We start from the raw sequence: 6,307 nt of genomic DNA, 5'->3' as shown, positions 1-6,307 counted from the left end.
AAAGTTTAAACAGTTATTACAGATCGTGGCCACCCTATCCATCAATGACGATAATCGTAATAGTTTTAGATAAAGTATGATTTTATTGCATTTAAGTTTAAATGCAATGATTATAAATTTATGATAGATAAAATGTCACTGCATACAAAACATACTGACATACTACATTTGACTTTTATTGTACTTTGTCTGAGTGGATGTGCATTGATTGATATATTACGTTTTCGAATGTATTTGTTTTATGAAATTCATATTATATTGAAGGTTTGATTCGGACGCTCTTATTATTGTATACTGGAAGTGTTAATTACATTTCCAGGCACCGAGTCCAAAGGAACGCAACGGAGGTGTTATTAATTTGTCAGTGTAGGTTAACTGATAACAGGTGAGGTAACGCGTTCAGGTAACGAGGTAATAAGTTTGATAGGTTACCGGGAGCCTCTAACACATTCCGACAATGTTCGAACCAGATAAATTCAATATGTAAACATATATAATATAATTTTCAATTAGATTTAATGAGTACATTTTTTTTCGCCAACCTAGTCCTCTTCTCTCTTAATTGTTCTTTCCTTTACATTTCTTACATAAATTACTGTGATTTAAAAAGAACTTTACAGGTGTCCTGCCAAAATAATGGTAGTTCAAATCACGCGGTTATCAGGCTTGGATTGTAAAACTAAATTCGCCACCAAGTGATTTTCTTAATATATATCAATATTTTTTTTTATTCGACTTAGATTTTGTTTGTCTCTGTCTCTGCAATTAATCTTATTTAATTAAATATCACAAATATACAGATTAAGTATATCTAAATATTTTGAAAGTAGTAAATATTTCAGTACGTCTGAAACTTTAAAATAAATAAACCAGAATATTTACTTGCCATGAAGTTGGAGCCAACTAACAAGCCAGCATTACTATTCATAAATAAAAAGTCTTAACAGATGAAAATGCATACTCCTTGCATAAAAGCGAACAAAATGCTTGCTTCTTATTCTTGTATACAGCCTTGTTTTATATAAATTTAAGGCCAAATTATTACTAAAATTATGTTACCGCTGTAATATATTTATCACTTGATGTTATGAAAAAAAAAAACGTATTTTAACCCACTAATATGACACTGGCAGAATATACTGCGCACGTATTTGCACGGACGAACGCCATATTTAAAATAACCAACCAAACCGTTAATATTAAATGTAACTTGCATTACAGTCGGAAACCGCACAGGGTAAGTGTCAAGGACAGATAATAAAAAAAAATAGGATCGGTGGTAGTGAATTGATTAAGAATATTTGAGAAAACTCCACGGCCAGCCCTAAAATAATATATTATTAATCATTTTTAAATAGATAATTAATTATTAAATAAAAAATATCATCAGTACATAAATAATTGTGTAGTATACAAACCAATCAGGTATAAGACCTTGAAACCGTTACATTCATTCCTTTACAAATTTTTCACATCTCGTTGTCTTTGCAAAGTAATCTATGATATAGAACATATTTTTTAATTTCTTGGATGAAAACATCGGACTGAGGTTCTGTCTGAGAACCTTCCATTGATCTCCGCCAGTGAAGAACATGTTTTGGGTTATAACTTTTTCGTGGGTGTGATCCGAAATCTCTCTCAGGTTGAAATAGTAAAAGTCCTTGGATGATATCCGTTTTATCAAGTCGGGATCCTTAGCTACAAGGACAGGATCACAGTCATAGCAAACTCTCACATATACAGCGTTTCAAGTAGCGTTTGTAATCAGTAATATCATTTAATATAGAATAATTACAATTTTTTTTTTATGTAAAAGTTGGAAAACGAGCAGACGGTCTACTTGATGGGCAGTATACACCGTCGCCCATGGACATCCGCAACAAAGATGTTGCGGATGCGTTGCCAGCCTTAGTTGTTGAGGAAAACGGAGGGGTGGGAATAAGGAAATGGTAGGAAAGGGTGGGAACAGGGAAAGGACAACATAATAATAAAACATTACAATACTTTATATAGTTAATCTAAACAGAAAAACCCACTTCTATACAACACTTCTATAGTAACAGAGACGAGACGATACGAACAGAAGTAAACATATAAAATTATATTGACAGTTATGATAATTAAATAATTAAACTATTCTATATAAATGTTGTATTTTAATGAATATTTCAACTCATTTCACTAAGTTCTTATAAGTGAATCATGTTTTTAAGTACTCAAACGTTTCATTGTTTAATGTCGTTTATTATATGCTATGTTATAAAATTTTATGAACAAAAGAATAATTAATATAACATCACAGATAATTTTTTTATTTTATTCACACAGATTGTTCACGTTGCGATAAATTTAATGCACTTTTTTTATATTAAAAAAATTATAATAGGTACGAAAACGTTGTGATTCTCAAAATATCGAGATAATTTTTTTGTTACAGATAATAAAACGTACCTGTACAAAATTTCAAATGTCTACATTAACAACATCCTAATATATTTATATATGTATATTTTTTTTAATTATTTAGATTATATATTTTTTGTGATTTCTTTAAATTTTAAATTGGCCTTAATCGCACGATATCTGCAGTAAGACTTAAAAAAATGATCTTACTCCGAAGCGTTCGCTTTACTGAAACCTACTTTTGTTATTCAACAAAAAAAAAAGAATTTGAAATTAAATATTTGAAAAGAGAAATTTTTCTTTTATTTTCAACAACAAACGTTGTGTCCACGATTACATTTCTTCAAATCCTTTTAGTAAATGAACATATATACACGTAAAACGTAAACGTAAATGATTTGTACTATAATCTGTTCCCAAACAACCGTATACACACTTCAGTGTAGAACCGTAGCAAGCAGTATAGTTTAGTTATAAATAATTGATTAATTCAACACATCATGTATGAACAACGCCTGATTAGATATTTAGATCAATGTACCGCCGACAAGTCATTCATCCGATCATTGATGTTGAAACATCTATTTTTAAACGCATATATATTAAATCTTTTTTATAATTATTATATATAAATTCATTAATTATATTATAAATTGAAATTCAATATCGGAAATGAATTTAAGAGAGAGATATCAAAAAAATACTTAAAGTAATACAGACACTTATTTTCAAGATGGTTTTAGTTGATATGAGTAGTTATGTATAATATGGGGGTACTGTAATAATGATAGAATTTTATTACTACGTTGTTTGTATAGAAAATCTTGACTAAAAAATATGTATAAAATAATGAACGTTTACCGATTTCCAAGAACGGAAAGCTTTTATTTTTTGTGCTATATTCCAATTAAAATAATTTCTCCGCCTACAGGAAAAAAATAGCAAAAACGTAGGCGGAAAATGCAAATATTTTTCGTATCCAGGAGTACTCATTATTTAAAAGGACATACCCTTTCTATTTTTATTCATGCCCTTGTCCATGCAAATCATTCTATCAAAATACAATAACGCCACTAAAGACATTACTGCTTCCATTGATTGTTTAACAAAACATTTCAGAAGCTTAAGGTAAATAAATATTATTGAGGATAAAAATGGCTGTATAACTCGCATGTATTAAAAGAGTAAATTTCATAAGCTCAGAGGTGACTATTACATACCTTCTTGTTTAAGGTCATTATTTCAAACCAAATTAACTCTACAATTTATCATCGTTTCAAAACCAGACTCCTGTCATACTCCTGTCACTTTCAAACTGGTCTTTGGTCATGTCACTGCTCTCATAATTGCCGCTCAAAGAACAAATGTGAATAGTAAAAAAAAAATTTCGTTCGTTCTTTCTATGCTCGTTGGATTTCCGTATATTTAGCCAATTTTACATCGTCACACTGCATACGAACTGTTTACCGTTTCTCATACAATAACCTACGTTCAAAGAAGAAACTTCAGAGCATTCCATGGAATCACCGTGCGGGCGCCGGGACATCGTGTTGCAGGGAGAGGAGCTTCAACAGGGTCTGGGACTTGCGACCCAGCTGAGGTTTAAAGGGCCATATCTAACGCTCACCTCCACCGTCCAAGCTCCTCTCTGTACACAACCAAATTTGAAACGAACCTACTAAGGCTGCCTTAGAAGTACCAAATCCAGTTCGATATACTATAATGTGTGCAGATTTATGAATGAGATACTTAACTAAACATAAAGAATTAAGAAATTAATAAGAATTTCATAGTCCATTTGTGCCTATCGACTAAAACTCACATAATATTCGTCATTGACCGTGATCACTATCTTATTCGTATTCCGTTACGTAAATATTTAATATTCTTTATATTACAATGTATTACCTTGTATCAAACCAAGAGCTTTAAATAATTGCTAAGACAATTTACTTTTAATTTATGACAACGGTTAAGGTCACATCCGCCGAGTGTCGTGACTGAATCCAGGGCGAACCGGAAACTAGATCCAGGCACAGTTGTCTATATCACCTTGATATCTTATTAGAAATTATGACACAGTGTATTATTAATTATAATTTCATATGCATGCATATCATAAGGGAACACATCTCGTCCGCCCGTGGTCACGGTTGCCGCAAAGCAACCGAAACGTCTGCGGTACGAGGTTTTTATTACAAACAATAAAATAATGCGTAGTAATCCGAAATGAAAGATATGAATTTCGTTTAAAAAAGTACTCGCCAAAATCTTAGATCTCATTATAAGATAATTTGCCTAACTTTACTATCACAAACTTTAGAGCATCCAGAACTGAGAACTTAGATATATAAATATTTAATGTCCAATACTGTTAACATTATATTAATTTTTTTAGGACCATATTTTTTAAAAACGAAAATTTAACCTTAAAAAAATTATATATATATTTTTTAAGGTTATATTCATAAAATCCTTTATTCATTTAACCCCCTTGTGTTAAGCGTTTCAAAAATAAAAGGGGATTTTAATAAAATTTCTAGTTCTTTGTATGTTTAATTTAATTTACATATTTAACATGTACTTATAGCACAAAACGGATATTTTGAACATAAAACACGAGAACATGCATATAGTTAAAGACACTGAAAAAATTTACTCCTTGTTTTGTACACACGGATGCAAGTTTAGCTTTTTTAGCTTTCCTAAGGTGTTAGAGCCAAGCTGTGGTGAATCAGCTGCAGCTCGAACATGGGCGGGCTCTCACAGAAGGTCGAAAACCCTCCCTCTTCCTCAACAACCAAGGGTGGCAACGCATCGTATCATTTCTATGTTCCGGATGTCCATGCGCGACGGTGACTACTGCCCACCAAGTAGGCCATCTGCTCGTTTGCCACCTTTCCCATAGAAAAAAAACTCGCAAACCGATATTCCCTTACCAAGATATAGTTAATGCTGTGATAGGGGCTAGTCAATGAACCAATAGGTAATTAAAAAGAGATAAAACTATTATGAGATATCATGTTGATTTGAGTGTCAGCTTTACATCTCGCGTCGCCAAAAAATTGGTTAGACGGATGGATAGACATCGAAGTAACTCCAATATTAGGTACAAATTTTTCTTCTAAACTAGTTAACCTTTAAATATGTGGTTACTAAAGAATGTTAGATATTACATAATTTAATGCTGAAACAAAATTTTCATTAAATATTAATAAACCCTATTCAGTTATAGTCCTTTAATTTTTTTAACGGCACTCGTGAGGTAAATTGAGTAATCATAGCCCACATATGAGGTACATTAATTTGCAAATAAAGTATTGCCTTACACTACTTCACCTATATTAATTAACCTAACATACTAAGACCCACGGCAACGGAAGTGGCTCTAGCATGGAAGACACCGCAGAAATCACAGACAGACACACACACACACACACACACACACACACACACACACACACACACACACACATCTCCTTGCGAAGTTAAAAAATATATTATAAAAAGGATAAGAAATTTTATTGTTTTGATTCACTTAAGGGTATTTAGTATTTGTATTTTTTAATGTTATTGTTTACTAAAACGTGCCAACGATAACGAAGGTCAAGAAAGATTTATTTAGTCTACATCATTATTTAAGAATACTTAATTTAAAAAAAATATATAATAAGGTTCGCTTTTATTTTGTCTACTCTTCGAATCTTTTTGACGATTTTTTTTTTTATTTATACGCGTACTACGAGTTTTGTATCGTCACTCTCACACAAACGTTTCCAGTTTCTCGTTCAACAACCTATTATGTTAATGGTACTAATATGAACAGGTTATATTACTGTAATTTGAGGTAAAGAAAAATTGTTAACGCCGTATGTAGTGTGCCGCTGTCAAAAATGTTATAAAG

Source organism: Danaus plexippus, chromosome Z (assembly GCF_018135715.1).
Source record: "Danaus plexippus chromosome Z, MEX_DaPlex, whole genome shotgun sequence".
Taxonomy (NCBI): Eukaryota; Metazoa; Arthropoda; class Insecta; order Lepidoptera; family Nymphalidae; genus Danaus; species Danaus plexippus.
Note: the sequence above shows the minus strand (reverse complement) of the source record.